The sequence below is a fragment of the Tiliqua scincoides genome, chromosome 6 (genome assembly GCF_035046505.1).
Source record: "Tiliqua scincoides isolate rTilSci1 chromosome 6, rTilSci1.hap2, whole genome shotgun sequence".
In the NCBI taxonomy this organism is placed as follows: domain Eukaryota; kingdom Metazoa; phylum Chordata; class Lepidosauria; order Squamata; family Scincidae; genus Tiliqua; species Tiliqua scincoides.
In genome coordinates this window covers 46,056,555-46,072,953 of record NC_089826.1, presented here as the reverse complement: position 1 = coordinate 46,072,953, position 16,399 = coordinate 46,056,555, and the positions used below count along the sequence as shown (strand labels likewise).

General features: G+C 44.8%; 1 pseudogene; it reads left to right on the top strand.

The window, feature by feature from the left end:
• Positions 1-12,459: 12,459 nt before the first annotated feature.
• Positions 12,460-12,541, top strand: LOC136656463 (U4 spliceosomal RNA; annotated as a pseudogene).
• The last annotated feature ends 3,858 nt before the right edge of the window (positions 12,542-16,399 follow it).

Genomic DNA, 16,399 nt, shown 5'->3' with positions numbered 1-16,399 from the left:
GTTGCTGGTTTTAGTCTTCTGCTGCTGAAATGGCAACTCATTCAATCTGCTTCAACATCTTTCCTTTTTATTATGGCAGGAGGGGCTGTCTGACAAACAGCAGCAGTTTTGATTGGCAGTCAGGAAAGTGGGTGGTTACTGTGGAATGAAAACAGGTCTTTACCCAGATACTGGCTTCTCCAGAAAACTTTTTACATACTCATTTAGGCAGGCTACAAAACATGGTCTAGACAAAGCTTGACTTTCAGTACTTCATTACCAAGATGCAAGGGCTTAGTTAGCAAATTAAAAGGCTGACAGACTAGAGTGATGTCTGCAAATGTCACCATGTCACTGGGCTTTTTAATTTTGTTGTATTACGGAGGGGACTTATTGGAACTGTTTTAGAAAATATTTACAGACTAACAGCCCAACCCAAGTCCTATTACAGACAATGGGTCGTACTACCAGGAAAGTGTGGATAGGATTGGGCTGTAAGGCTTCAGTGTAATGCATGGAGCGGGACTTACTTCCTTTGCAAACATGCAAAGGACTGGGTTACAAAACTGCAATCTAAGCACACTTACCAGCCTATTGAAATTGACTTCTTTTCAAGTAAATGGATTTAGGACTGCCAAGGACAGCTTCCCTCTCAAGCACCTATGTACATGTGTAATCCCACATAGTGGGATTGGGACCACATCATGGTCCCAATCCAGATTTCTCCCCCCCCCCCGTTATTAAACAGCAACAAAAACTAATTGGTCACTGTTTTAGAAAAATCCCATTGACATCATTAAGATTTATGGATCAAGTCTAACCACCATTTGTCTAAGAAGTTCAATTAGGAAAATGTTGTCAGGCACCATCAAGTGAAAAGCATTACTGGGTGGCAGGTAAATTGCACAGGTGTCTTTTTAAACAATACAAGATGTACTGCAAGATAACATGTTCTGACTACACAACTAAAAGGAGGGCCTTGCTACCCAAAGATATATTCATCTAAGGCATCAGCAGCTTTCAATATACTGACATGAAGTTAGCTGGACCCAGAACAATAAGAGATCTTTGAATGTGCCAGATTATTTATACAGTACTTCAATGGACCTTCAGATTCACCTGCAGTTCCTGGTGAAGTATTTCCAAATGGAAGGAGCTGCAATTTCCATGCAAGTTAGCATGCATACATAGCATTACATTTCAATGCAATACAGCATTGCCTCAGGCTACTGTCGAATGCAGGAATGTTAGATGGGTGGGAAGGCAGGTGAGGCAGTGCCTCCCCACCACTGGAGTCCTTTGAAAAGGGCCATGTGAGGCGCCCATAACCCACAAACACTGTGCACCCCCCCAAGATTGTGTTGAAACTGAATACTTCCCACCAAAGAGGCACTCTGCAAACTCACGCCTCCCCACCAGCTGCCCTGTGTTCAGCAATAATGCTACATATGCATGCTAACTACTGGTTGAACACTATTTCTGCAGGGGAGCAGTTTTTAAACTTCCCCCTCCATCCAACTATACCCCACCCTCCCCCTTTTATTATTTATCACATTTTTATACCACCCTTCCTCCAAACAGCTCATCTCCTCTTTTCCTCACAACAACCCTGTGAGGTAGGTGAGACTGAGAGAAAGTGACTGGCCCAAGGTCACCCAGGAAGCCTCAAGGCTGAGGGGGGATTTGAACCTGGATCTTTCAGGTGTGGGACCACCTCCCAAACCACTCCACCACCACCCTGGCTCTCTTTTCCAAGAGAGAAGCATCATATCTGCAGAGAAGTGGCGAAGCAGGCGGTAACCATCTCTCCTGCATCACGCTGCCCTCTTCCTGTCTCACGGAGGGGCTTGCAAGTTACCAGCCAGGAGCGCAGAGCGAGGTGACCTGCAGGCTAGCAGTGACCAAGGCGTGATCAGGCTCTTTCGGCCCTGCCTGGGTCCACTGCAACTGGTTTGCTGGCTTTAGAGGGGAGGGGAGGGGAGGGGCTGGTGCTGCTGGGGAAGCCTCAGCCACTTGCAACGCACCCATTACCCGGTGCGAAGCCTGCATGGCTAGGAAAGCGAAGGGAAGGTGGCAGGCAGAGCCCGGAGCTCCCAGCTCCTCGCTGGATGCCCTGCAGTCTGCAAATCCCGCATGCAAGCGACCGGCTACAGCCACAGCGCCTGCACAAGAGCAACTCCGTCCAGGCAATCAGACTCCCCAGGTCAAGACGTTCCACCAGCCCAGCGGATCCCGCAGCTTCCCCGGGAAGGGGTGCAAAGGATGAGCGAAGCCCCCGGGGGAGGGTGCAGGGCATGATTGTGATGGGCGTTCTTCTTACCTGCAAAATGACAAGCCTGGAAGGGGGGGCGGCACCCCCAGCACACTCTCCACACTTTCCTGGGAGTAAGCCCCATTGACTACAATGGGACTTACTTCTGAGTAGATCTGCATAGGCTTGTGCTGTAAGGCTCTGTGGCTGACATCCTATCCACACTTTCCTGGGAGTAAGCCCCCATGGACTCTAATGGGACTTGCTTCTGAGTAGACATGCATAGGATTGGGCTCCGAGGCTGCAAGCCTAGCCGCACTTTCCTGGGAGTAAGCCCCATTAGACTCTAATCATTAGAGTCTAATGGAGGGGAGGCACCCCCAGCACGACCCTCCACTCTCAGGCTCCCCGGCCAGCACTTTTCTCCCAGCCCCTCCCTCCAGACTCACTGTTGCTCCGTTCATCAGCACACTCCATTCAGTCCTTTGGTTCCTTTCCAGGGGGGCAGAAGGCAACATCTCGCACCGAACCTGACACGGAGGGGGCGGGGCCCAGGGAAGGGGCGGTCCCTTCTCTCTCCGCAAGAGCCAGGCTCTCACCTTCTCCTTGCCCTGCCCTGGCCCTGCTGGAACCCCTGTAAACAGGATAATTCGCAACTCCTGGGCAGCCTCTGCAGGAGCAAAGCAGATGCCCCACGCGTCCCCAATCCTTCTTCCTGGGAGTAAGCTCCATGGACTCTAATGGGACTTACTTCTGAGCAGACATGCATAGATTAGGCTCTGAGGCTGCAATCCTAGCCGCACTTTCCTGGGAGTAAGCTCCCATGGACTATAATGGGATTTACTTCTGAGTAGACCTGCATAGGATTGTGCTGTAAGGCTCTGAGGCTGACATCCTATCCACACTTTCCTGGGAGTAAGCCCCATGGACTCTAATGGGACTTACTTCTGAGTAGACATGCATAGGATGGGGTGCCAGAGCACTGCAGGAAGCAGCGTGAAAGGGACACTCCTTTGCAGTGGCATAGCTAATGATCCGTCCCCTGGGGGCTGGGGATAAGAATAGGCCCTCAGTTTGGCTGTACTTGTCGTAAGAGGCGACTAAACAGCCACCGGGTAGATGGGACTTGTCAGCCTGGGAAGGCAGCTCATCTGAGAGAAGGAAAACTCTGATCCCAAACCTCCACTGCCTTGTGGCTACATCCAGTTATGGAAAAGGCTTCAGGAGTCAACCTCGAGGCAAAATCCGGAGCCGGAGTCCCTGAGGCAGTTCATGGCTGAACACAGTCACGTTCTGGCAACTCCTGCGACGCCGCTGGAACCAACCGTATTGGCCTCTGCCTTTCCATTGGACCATTTCAGCGACAAGGAGAGGGGGGATTTGCTGCATGGGTAACAGCCTATCCTCCATATCTACTTTACCCAGGCTTCACGCACTGGAGAGGACACTCTGTTCCAGAACCACCATTCAGAGCGTGATACCATAGTCTTCCGAGACTGAAGGATGCCAACACACAGCTAATGATCCTGTAGCCCAGTGCCAAGCTCAAAATGTGCCCCAGAAGTGATGTCACAACCGGAACTGACGTCATGCCCAGGCTTTCTAAAAATTGGAACCCGCCTGCTCCCCCCAGCAGCTCACCACCCACTTGCTCTGCTGCCTCTCCCCAGTCAGTGGCATCTGCTGCCTGGGGTCAAAGAAGATTTTGTAGCTCGCCCTCCATGACAAAATCAAATTTAATTAATTGAGTAAATAAATAAAAAGTTATTGGTTCTATGCAGTATCATAATAACATCTCATTGGCACTCAGAACAATCAGTCTCATAGGTCAGTTTGGAGTTAAGCAAATCCACTTTTTGTTCTATAAGGCAGTTGTTATAATTGGCCATAACTTTTGATAGAATACAAATATTCCAATGCAGTTTGTTTCATTGCATTCTGCATTAAATTACCTTTCCAATGATATATAACATGTTGGTATTATTCATATATACCAAGATTTTCACAATTTTGGTCACTAGTGTCAAGCTGAGCTTGTTGCCCCCTTAAAGCTTGATGTCCAATGCAACTGCTACTCCCTGCACCCCCTTAGCTATGCCACTGCTCCTTTCCTGCCTTTCCCATCAGTTTCCCCAAAGCCGCACAACGTATCAGGAACCTGGTGGAATCAGTTTTCCCACAGACGAACTGAGATCAAGCTTCCCGGTGTCCCAAAGACCTTTTACTGCACTGCACTGTCCAAGCCACGCTTCCCAGGATTCCTTCCAGAGGTTCCCAAAGAAGCACTTTGACTGTGACACTCAGCAAGTTGCAAGATTTCCCACATCAACCCCCCCTCCAGAAGCTGCCCCTCCAAGGAAGCACTTAGGCTGCAGTCCTATCCACATGTGCCTGAGAGTAAGCCCCATTTACTATAATGGGACTTACTTCTGAGTAGACATGCATAGGATTGGGCTTTTAAGTAGCTGATGCAGTAAAAGTGCTGCTTACATCTTAAAAGTATCCTGCAGTGGAGGGTGAGCTGCTGAAGTGGGTTCAGATTCTGAATCCACTCAATGCCATCTTTCTTTCTTTGAGTGTTTTTGTATATGCTGCTACCCTGACACCACTTGATTCCTATGGCCCATTAGCTATCATCAGCTGTGCTTTTAGATGAGTTTGCCTTTTTAAATTCACCAAATAATCATCAAACATTTTGGAAGATCAAAGTGTTATTTTATTGTTAACTAAACAATACTTGGTAAAGATAACTCTTGAAAGATGAGACATAAATATATTTAATTTTTTAAAAACCAGAATGACAGCAGACGTAAAGGTGCCAGGCAAAAGCACTTTTTATGCTCCCAGGCATTCCAGAATGCAATTCAGACTGACTTTAATCTTTGCTGTAGTTTTATGAAATTGTAACTACCAATGGAATAGCTTGATATTGTTTTCTTTCTGTAATTTTGTATGTTATTGATGTTATTGCATGATGTTATAATACATGCCAGTGGTTCTCACACTTTTGGCACAGGGACCCACCTTTTAGAATGAGAAACTGTTGGGACCCACCAGAAGTGATGTCATGACTGGAAGTGACATCATTAAGCAGGAAAATTTTTAACAATCCTAGGCTGCAATCCTACCCACACTTACCCAGGAGTAAGCCCCATTGACTGTCATTATTAAAAGCATATACAGAGTAGCTTGTTCAAAGTACAGGTCTGTAACATTTCCCCAAATGCAGTCACATACCATGATAGCAGGTAGATAGCAGATAGATACCATGACTGCTCTGGGCCAGGGTATCTTAGAGATCACCTACTCCTGTACAATCCGGCTCATCCTCTCAGGTCATCAGAGAAGGCCTTTTTACAAGTGCCGCAGCCTAAGGAGGTATGTGGGGCGGCGGCAAGAAACAGGGCCTTCTCAGGAGTGGCACCAACGTTATGGAACTCCCTTCCCCTTGACTTGAGAATGGCTCCCTCTCTTGAGACTTTTCAGCAAGGCCTGGAGACCCTGCTGTTTAAACAAGCCTTCTGACTTCATGGCCTTTTTAACATCTTTTAGTTGTTTTTTTACAGGTCTGATTCCTCTATGAACTGCTGTTTTATGCTCTTTTTTATTTTGACTTTTATCTGACTACTGTTTTATGGTTTCTGTTACTGTGTTTTTAATATGTTTTTATCTGTTTGTTAAATTATGTTTTAATCTGTTTTTAATATGTTGTAAGCCACCCTGGGTCCATTTAGGGAGAAGGACGGGATAGAAATAAAGTTTATTAATTATTATTATTATAGCATCAAGTCTAATATATTAAAAAAATTGAAATGAATGGGGACCCACCTGAAATTGGCTCACGACCCACCTAGTGGGTCCCACAGTTTGAGAAACACTGATATATACTGTTTCATTTTTGCTGCCTGTCACCCTGGTAGATTTCCTGAAGGATGGCCTAAAAATATTTTAAATAAATTCATATTAATCAGGCAATAAGTCTACCAAAATCAAAGCACTTCAATTTTCTCCAAAATATCATTTCAGCTATAGAATATTGCTTCTCAATGCAGGACAGGTGCTGCCTTTTAGTTTGCAGACGTGTCTCAACTGCTATCACCTATCTTCTGATAATGTATGCAATCAGGCACTACTGCTCCATATACATTAAATCAAAGCAAGCTGGGAATTTGAAGCTTTACCACTGATTAACTGACATTGGGGACAAGCATTGCATGAGATAACTTTAGCCACCAAATCCGCCTTATGAACTTTCCAGGGTCACCTGGCTAAGCACCACTGAAGGCAGAATGCTGGATGGATTCTACAAGGTGTTCTTCATTTGAATGTTGCCTTTCAGGTCAAGACCTCTCAAAGTGGTTTGCATACAATTGAAGAAAACAATGTCATCTCAGGGCAGAGACTGGTTCTTAAAGCTGCACAGGCCTGATTGATATCTTTGTCTTGAAAATGGTCACCAAGATAAGCTGGCAAGAGATGATAGAATGAGCAGCACTTCTCCAGTGGGCCACAGATGTTAACCCATTTCTGCCCAGCCTACAGGTGTATGCATTTGATCCATTATGTATATGCAGCAGAAAAGGCAGAAAAGGCTTTTAAAGTGACCCTCTGCTGTTACTGACTCTCCTGCTCTATAGAACTCCCAAGGAGCAAAACGGGCTGGGTGGGGGAAAGGGGAATGAAGATGGTGGCAATCCTCTGCACAGCCATGACTTTGGCTGCTTGTAACTCATCTTAAAGATGCAGCAGACCAGCACAAATCTCTCTGGCAGCTGAGATGAACTTAAGTTGCTGGACACCTCCCCCTGGGCACAAAGCATGCCCTGAAAACTGTATCCCTTTCCAACTTATCTCCTGCTCCTTACCTTGCAAAAGGCTTGGAAAGTAAAGATGAGCTGATATCCTACAACAGCTCCTTCCCCCATGTTTTTCCCTCTCCTCCACCCAGTCTGTCTTTTGAAAGGGTGTGGGTGGGTGGCAAATCAGGAGTGGCTCTGCTGATTGCCAGAGGTCCACTGCAGTTCATTAGCAGGAGCTGCCCAGTCACTCTTCTTAATCTGCTACACTGGACTGGTGGCCACACCAACACTCGTTGTAGGGCCTTCCCTAAGCTGGAACTTCCCCCACAAATAGCCATGAGGATAATATTTTAGCAGGTGAAAGAAAGGAACTTCTCCTCCATTGGGCAGTAATGTTCCTATGGTAGAGTTTTAACATCATGGTAGATTTCTAATAGAGTTTGAAGTTCAGGATCATTTTAACAGGTATTATACCATGATCCTCAGTCCCTAAAGAACTGATGAAACCTCTTTCAGTGGAGATTATGCAAATTAATAGGGTGATGCCCTGGGGGAGGGGCTCCCAATCAGGACCTCAGGGAGCGCCCCCCCCCCTCCAATGAGCCTCTGGCCCTCTGGAGACTTGCTGGAACCAGTGCTGGCCCAACACAACTGCTCTCAGCATGGGGACAACTGTTCCACCTCTCATCTGAACTGTGGGATGAGGGCTCCCTCCACTACTTGCTGTTTCATGTCTGTGATGCAGCAGTGGCAGCAAAGGAAAGGCTGGCCTTGATTTGTGCAAGGCCTTTTATATTCAGTCATTTAAGTTCCATCTCTAATAAATTCATTTATGTAAATTTATTCAAATTTTAAATGTACATTAATTCTTTCCCTCCCCGCCCCCCCCCCCCCGACACAGTGTCAGAGAGATGATGCCCTCCTGCCAAAATGTTTGGACACCCCTGCTCTAGGGCATGGGTGTCAAATTCATTTCATACAAAGGGCTGTATAGCATTCATGACACCTGTTGAAGGCTGGAAGTGATGTCAATAAGTGAGAAGTAATGTCATTATGCAGGTCATGACAAAAAAAAGCACCTTTTCTCACCTAGAAAGTCATTAGCTGCAAACAGAAGAGAAAATATGCAAATCTTGATCATACTTTCAAGGCATGAGAGCCCAATTATCATGTAGGCTGCCCTTTCAGTAGCACAGCACAGTTGAGAGTAGCTGATGGTGTTACTGAGAGAGGCCAAGGGCCAGACAAAGAGCCTCCATGGGCCACATCTGGCCCCTGGGCCTTATGTTTGACACCCCTGCTCTAGGGTTCCCCACTTTACAACTGAGGATCTTAAGCTGACTCCTGCCTCTATGTTTTTTCCAATGAAAAACTTTGGAAGGCTACAGCTTGCATTTCATTGTCCTTTAATTGTGACTGTGAGCTACTTAAAACAAGATACTCACAGCATTCGCAGTGGGACTTGCAGCTGGAGGTCAGGTAAAAAGAAAGCTAAGTGTAAATTCTTAGTAGATGCAAAAGATGTTTCCAAACTGTTTCACTCATTGTTTAGACAGAGAGCCTTTGTTTTCTTTTCAAATGCCATTTAGTTTTAATCCCTCCAAATGCCAGGGTACATTACAAATAAATCCGGAGAGGAAATGCACCATGAAACCAGAGAAGATATTTGGGGTTCTGGCCAATCGCCTTTATTGTTTAGTGTAGGTATCTCAAAAGGAACAGAAGGGGAAAAAATCTCAACATTCCTCTTACCACTTTCATCAATAAGCTAGAGAAAATACTGAAGACTCATCTCACCTAGCAGCTCATTAGCAGGGATGGCTGGAAGTTCAGAACAAAACAAAAACAACCCATGAAACCATTGTACAACTGCCTTTTAAGAAAGTGCAAACTGACAGCTTCAAAGAAGTTAACTGCCTGGGTGTTTCACCCCCACAATGCTGTTGGGAGCTTCAGATTCCAACTGCAGGAAAAAAGAATGTATAGATAGGTTTCAAAAACTCAGACACAACACAGAACAAATATATTCACAGAAACCACAGAAAACTCATTTTTAAAGGTTTTTAAGGTTATATGTTTCTCTTTGTCAAAGACAATACTTTTTGCTAGTAGCTTTTTTTATGGAAGGGGACCAAAAGCACAATGCTTACTTGTATTGGATACAATACTCTTGAATGTACTTATACTTAAATAGAGCCATTTTCTATGTACAGATGCTTTATTTTGTTTTTGAATTGATGCTATTCTTGTTTCTGAACCAAAACATTAAAAATTACCTTACTTGGTGTAAAGCATGCAGTGAACAGAGAGGCACCTTAATGAAATAGACGCTTCCTAAAAATGCATCTAGCTATTTCATCCCTAGCAATATTTTACCACATACATTTTGTTAAACAGGAGAAAAGCAATAATAAAACAACAGTCTTACTTCTGAATAAACATGCAGCCTGCCTCAAAGAATGTCATATTGAAACATTTTGTCTGTCATTTTGTTACCCAATCTCTATTTTTCAAGATCCATAAGGTAAGAGCCACTGACTGGGACATGGAGTTTTGCAAAAGCTCACCCACATAAAGAGAGCAGCTCACACAGAAGATGGGAAGGATGCAATGGGCAACTGGATCTTGCCTCCAAAATTTAATCTATTTACCTAGTGTTATTTATAATAAAAGTTTAACAAGATACAGAAAAAATACACTAGTGTAGCTGGAATTCATGTATAACAAATCATAACACAGAACTCAAGTTATTTTTAAATGACATATGAAATGAATACTTAAACATTTTTTTGGAACCAAATTAACTTTTAATAAAGTATCTCATACATTTCTTACAATCATGGTGTCCTCAAGTTAAGAGGATTTATTCAGGCACTTTCAAAATTGGCACCCACATTCTATGCATTTGCTGTTAAAACCAATGTGTTAGGGCTGAAGGGGTAAAGCAAATAGTCAAATCGTTGTTGTTGTTGTTGTTGTTGTAACCAACAATGATTTCAATGTCTTATCATGTAAAAACACCAACAATACATGTTACAAACAACTACATTGAAGTGTGTGCATATGTTCCTTAGGAAGACAGTTTTACAGAAGGTTTACAAAAGACAGTCATGAGTATTGCTATTATTAACCACACTGCATGTTATTAACCACACTGTTATTAAAAACCATGCAAATGCTACAGATGACTAATTGGCTAAAAAAAACATATACAATTACTTCCTGTCTTCCATAGAAAGTGAATTTCCCAAACTTTTTCAGTCAATTTACAAATGTAAAGAATATTTTAATCAGTGTTATGAAGTTTGTGTGGCGAAAGATATGGAATGTTGGACAGAGACTTGGAACTCAATCCTAGGTGTGTACTCAGATGTAAGTTTCATTATAGTCAATGGGATTTCAGGTAAATGTGGAGAAGATTGGACCCTTCTAGCCAGGTGGCACATTACACAAAGTTCACTGTAAATTTTCCAGACTTTTTTTTTTTAAAAAAAGCAAATTACTGGTGGCTGCAATCAAGAGTGGAGCAGAAACAAACACAGGCAGAGAGGAGAGGCTTCCTCCCCTGCCCCAAATGTTTCTCCACTCAAAAACACTATTCCTTGTGCATTTTTCTCTAAAGGAAGAAAATGAGCGATAGGAAGATTTTGACAGAAAAAGCAGCTGATAGAACAAGTTTTAAAGTTCTTCACTCCTGTTTATTACCCTCCAGAATCTGCCTTTCATTAAAAAAAAACAAAAAGTATTTTGGAGAGTGGGTTAGTTACTGCACTTTAACTTTAAAGACTTACAGCCCAATCCTGAGCTACCCGAGGCTCTCAGCCTTGGCGGCACCGAGAACAGCTGCCGCCGGATCCTGCGCACCTCAGGCTACCGCAAGCGGCACCTCGGGAGAAGGGAACTTTCTCCCCCCCCCCCGACTTTTGTCCCCTTTTCCTGGGTATGAGAAGCAGCCTCGCAAAGCGGCTACTCACTTTACCTAAAGCTGCTCGTGCAGGGTGCCAAGCCCTCCACAAACAAACAGGATCCCACCTCCTGCCTCCCCACTCCCTCCCCATGCCACGCCTCCTACCCGCCCTCTCCCTGCCCCGCCTCTCCATCACACCTCCCCCGCCCTCTCTCCACCCTCTGCCAGCCTCCCCCCTCCCCGGAACACCTTCTTCCTGCCCCCCTCCCTGCCCCCACTTACCATGCTGCGGCTCGGTGGTCCATGAGACTGCTGAGTGGCGGAGGCTGAGCATCCACCCTGCACTAGTCCAGTGCCAGCCGGCACTGGGCTAGCATGGCTGGTAGCCTGGCGGTAAGTGTCGTAGACGTGCCTTAAGGCACTTTTGCAACAGTGCGTGGTGGCCTGAAGCCGCGGCGCCGAGCTCAGGATTGGGTTCTTATTTCCTTTCATTTCATTATTGTTCAGATGCCAAGAAATTAAAAAGCTAAAAGTTAAAATGTATCAAGCAATCCTGTTTATGCCAAAGGCAAAGGGAAGGCAACATTTTAGCAGAATATTGTTTGCATTCTGCTTTTTCCAAATTTATCCATAGGAACCAGAGGGATCAATATACAAATCAATCATTATTCATAATGGGGAGTGGGAACAAATAAAAGTTATGTACAAAGTTATGTAAAAGTTATATACAAAGCAATGAATCTATTTTGAATAGATTAGAAGATTGTCAGAACATTGCCTGGTTCTTCAAGACTCATCTTCCCTTCTGTGGTTGTTAAATGTACTCAGACAGCATCTTATTGATGGCTGCCTCTTAGAACATCATGCAGAGAATACAGAAAATAAAAATTGAGCAATGCTAAAAGGAGACACAACAAATTCATGACACATATTTAACCATTTATTCAAAGCCAAAATTCTGTGACTAATGAAGATATGACAAAACCCAGATGTGCTGTCTACTGCTCTGCTCTGCCATATTTTGATCTCTGTGTTGGGCTAGAAGGCCCAATATGGAGTCTCTCAAATCCATGCTCACAAAATAGCTCGTGCAGACTTGAGAAGCCACATTGCACGGCTTGGGGCTTTTCCCAGGGAAAGGGGACAAATGTCCCTTTCCTCCAAGGAGACCTCCAGCTGCTTCCTAGTGTCTGCTAGATACAGTGGAAGCCACTTAGGCACCACTGCTCCAGTGGGCATTGGGAAGCTCAGGTTTGGACTGTTAAACTAATTTAAAAAAAAAAAAAAAATCCAGAATGTGTTTCTGGATATGTGTACAAAACCATTCCTACAAAAATGTTCTTAAAATTCTTCTCTGCAGTACAAAGCTATTGAATTTCTGATGCCTTGACAGACTCACAACTAATATTTGGTTCATCATGAATAACACACTCATGGTTTGCATAAGCAGGGCAGACAATTCAAATCACACACAACCCCACCATGTACTCCCATGTGTATTTTCTTCAGGAAAGTCTTCTTATGTACTCATCCAGAGGCAGTATCATAGCCAATGAGGTTAATCCGAGGCGCGATTATTGCTAATTGTCAACTTTGCTCTACAGGTTCATTAGCTAGGATTCAAAGAATCATGTAACTGGTTCTGCATGCTCAAGGAACCGTTGAACTTATGTTTCCCTGAACTGCTGACCATGTGACACTTTTGAAAGTGACAGACATTTTAAAAGCTGTTTGTGACACAGCATAGTAGTCTGCTGTTCAAAAAAGTAAAAAATCCCACTAGGCATTCTGCATGTGTCAAACAGATTTTTTTTTTTTAATTCATCAATACATATATCAGAAAGTTTCCAATCACATCAGTGCTAAACCAACAGGTGAGCTTCAACACTCATGAAGAACTGGACAAAAAAGTCTTTTTTGTCTGCTAGAGAACACTCTGAAAAATGGGGTGTTAAAACCTACCATTTCTAGTGTCATTAGAGATACAGGTGGAGCCTATTTATCCGCATTAGTTCTATTCCGTGATTCGGTGCTATTAACAAAAAATGTGTTGTGCTAAATTCAATAGAGTTACACAAATAGGCTGCAGCCTGACACTTCCGGATGGAAGGAAACTAAGGCAGCTGTTATCAATCCCCTCCCCTCCGTACTCAGCCCTCCCTGTTGCCAGCTGCCTTTCACAGTTCTTCTTTCACAGTTGGGATGCTGATCTTTTAAGAGTCCAGCCCTATGTGTTTCTACTCAGAAGTAAGCCCCATTGTAGTCAATGGGGCTTAACCCCAGGAAAGTGTGGAGAGGATTGTAGGCTAAATCTCATGCTTTGCTTGGTGGGAAGGCTTGCTTGTGTCCCTGATAGCCTGCACCATGGGGGGGGGGGTTGCTTGTGTTGGTGATTGCCTGCACCATCTCAATGGGGGGGGGGATTTGGCAAACACTCCCTGGGTTTTTTAAAGCAATCCCCTCTGTTGGTACCACACCTGCGCCTGTGTGAGTGCGAATGCTCCACCTTGCTGCATGTGTTCTGGTTACAGAGATTTTCGACCCCCCTTCCCCTCTTCAGTCTCTTTGCTGGCTCAGGGGCTCCAGGAGTGTTATTGTTCCTTTACAAGGGGAACCTCTTCCAGGGCTATTTCCCTGCCTGGGTGAGGCAGAGCCTTTTTGCAGTGTTTTAAGCTCCTGGAAACGGAGGAGACACCAGCGCAGGGCAAAGGAGGCAAAGGTGTGTGTGACTTCCGGTTCCCCCACCCCATTTGCATTGAGACAAATCTGCAGATAAGAAATCCGTGGATAAATAGGCAGCACCTGTACTAGTATAAATAGGGACCTTGAGAGCATTACCTTGAGAGCATTTAGTCATAAACATAGATGGTAGCAAGCTTCTTATTAATCACGTTGTGCAGTGTTGCTAGGGGTACTGCTGGGACCAGAATGCAGTGCAGAAGAACAAACAGTTTTTATTTGGGAACCATGGTTATCTCTCAGAATGATGATCGTCTCTAATTTATTACTTATTTTTCACATGAAGTAAACAGACTCTTCATCCTGTGCTCTAGACAGGAAATACCTCTCATTTACAAAGCAACAAATCTGGCATTGCTCAGAACATACCCTTATCTGTGCATTACAAGTTAGTTATGCCTTTGACTGATAATTGCCACCACCACATTTTAGTGGTTTCTTGATTTTTGGTTTAATAATTCAGTTTTAGTTAATATTTGTTGAACATGATTTTAAAACAAAATGTGGTAAATGATGTTACTCTATCAAAGACTTTAAATCAGGAATATTCTTAATCTGGAAGTCCAACAGCATCTGTCCAAATGCCTTGCCCTGCCAAAAAACACATAATTCTTTATGAAACAAAAATAATTTTTGTATTAGTCTCTGTAGAAAGGTAAGATAAAAGGTCATTGAGCATACGTTCAGTTAAGCTCTGGCAGAGCATTTAAAGCTCTGCTATTCTATTATCCAATGTCAGTTGAAATATTGATCTTAGAACGTTCTTGTAGTTACATTCTTAAGTTGTATTTGCACAAACTAAGAAGAAACCAAGAAAAGTTGCACATTGTGGTCCATTTCAGAGTTCAATTCCAGGTGCCAGTGTTTATCTGGAAGATCCCATGCAGTTTGGGATCCATGTTCCTAAAGGAATGCATGTCATATCAACCTGCCCACATACTACAGTCATCTGCTGATGCTCTCCTTCTTGTGCTACCTTTTGGAACGGGCAGGTGGTGAGCAGGAGGCAGACTTTTTGGCTATGGCAGCTCATCTGTGGTGCATTCACCCTAGGGAGATCCATCTGGTGCCTATACTGTTAACCTTTAGGTCATTTGTTTATTTAAATTACACTACTCAAAACAATAAAGGGAACACTTAAACAACACATCCGAGATCTGAATGAACGAAATATGCCTATTAAATACTTTGTTCCTGACATAGTTTAATGTGCTGACAACAAAATCACACAACAATCATCAATGGAAATCACATTTATCAACCCATGGAGGTCTGGGTTTGGTGTCATACTCAAAATTGAAGTGGAAAAACACACTACAGGCTGATCCAACTTCGATGTAATGTCCATAAAGCAAGTCAACATGAGGCTCAGTAGTGTGTGTGGCCTCCACGTGCCTGTATGACCTCCCTACAACGCCTGGGCATGCTCCTGATGAGGTGGCGGATAGTCTCCTGAGGGATCGCCTCCCAGACCTGGACTAAAGCATCCGCCAACTCCTGGACAGTCTGTGGTGCAACGTGGCGCTGGTGGATGGAGCAAGACATGAAGTCCCAGATGTGCTCAATTGGATTCAGGTCTGGGGAACGGGCGGGCCAGTCCATAGCATCAATGCCTTCATCTTGCAGGAACTGCAAGACCAGCCACATGAAGTCTAGCATTGTCCTGCATTAGGAGGAACCCAGGGCCAACCGCGCCAGCATATGGTCTCACAAGGGGTCTGAGGATCTCATCTCGGTACCTAATGGCAGTCAGGCTACCTCTGGCGAGCACATGGAGGGCTGTGCGGCCCCCCAAAGAAATGCCACCCCACACCATTACTGACCCACTGCCAAACCGGTCATGCTGGAGGATGTTGCAGGCAGCAGAACGTTCTCCCTGCCGTCTCCAGACTGTCGCGTCTGTCACACGTGCTCAGTGTGAACCTGCTTTCATCTGTGAAGAGCACAGGGCGCTAGTGGCGAGGTTGCCAAGATTGGTGTTCTCTGGCAAATGCCAAACATCCTGCACGGTGTCGGGCTGTCAGCACAACCCCCACCTGTGGACGTCGGGCCCTCATACCACCCTCATGGAGTCTGTTTCTGACCGTTTGAGCAGACACATGCACATTTGTGGCCTGCTGGAGGTCATTTTGCAGGGCTCTGGCAGTGCCTTTCCTGTTCCTCCTGGCACGAAGGCGGAGGTAGCGGTCCTGATGCTGGGTTGTTGCCCTCCTACGGCCTCCTCCACATCTCCTGGTGTACTGGCCTGTCTCCTGGTAGCGCCTCCATGCTCTGGACACTACACTGACAGACACAGCAAACCTCCTTGCCACAGCTCGAATTGATGTGCCATCCTGGATGAGCTGCACTACCTGAGCCACTTGTGTGGGTTGCAGACTCCGCCTCATGCTGCCACTAGAGTGACAGCACTGCCAGCATTCAAAGGTCACCCAAACATCAGCCAGAAAGCATAGGGACTGCAAAGTGGTCTGTGGTCACCACCTGCAGAACCACTCCTTTATTGGGGGTGTCTTGTTACTTGCCTATGATTTCCACCTGTTGTCTACTCCATTTGTGCAACAGCATGTGAACTTGATTGTCAATTGGTGTGGCTTCCTAGGTGGACAGTTTGATTTCACAGAAGTGTGATTGACTTGGAGTGACATTGTGTTGTTTAAGTGTTCCCTTTATTGTTTTGAGCAGTGTATTTATATCCCACCTTTCCGTATTCTTTCTTTTAATTTT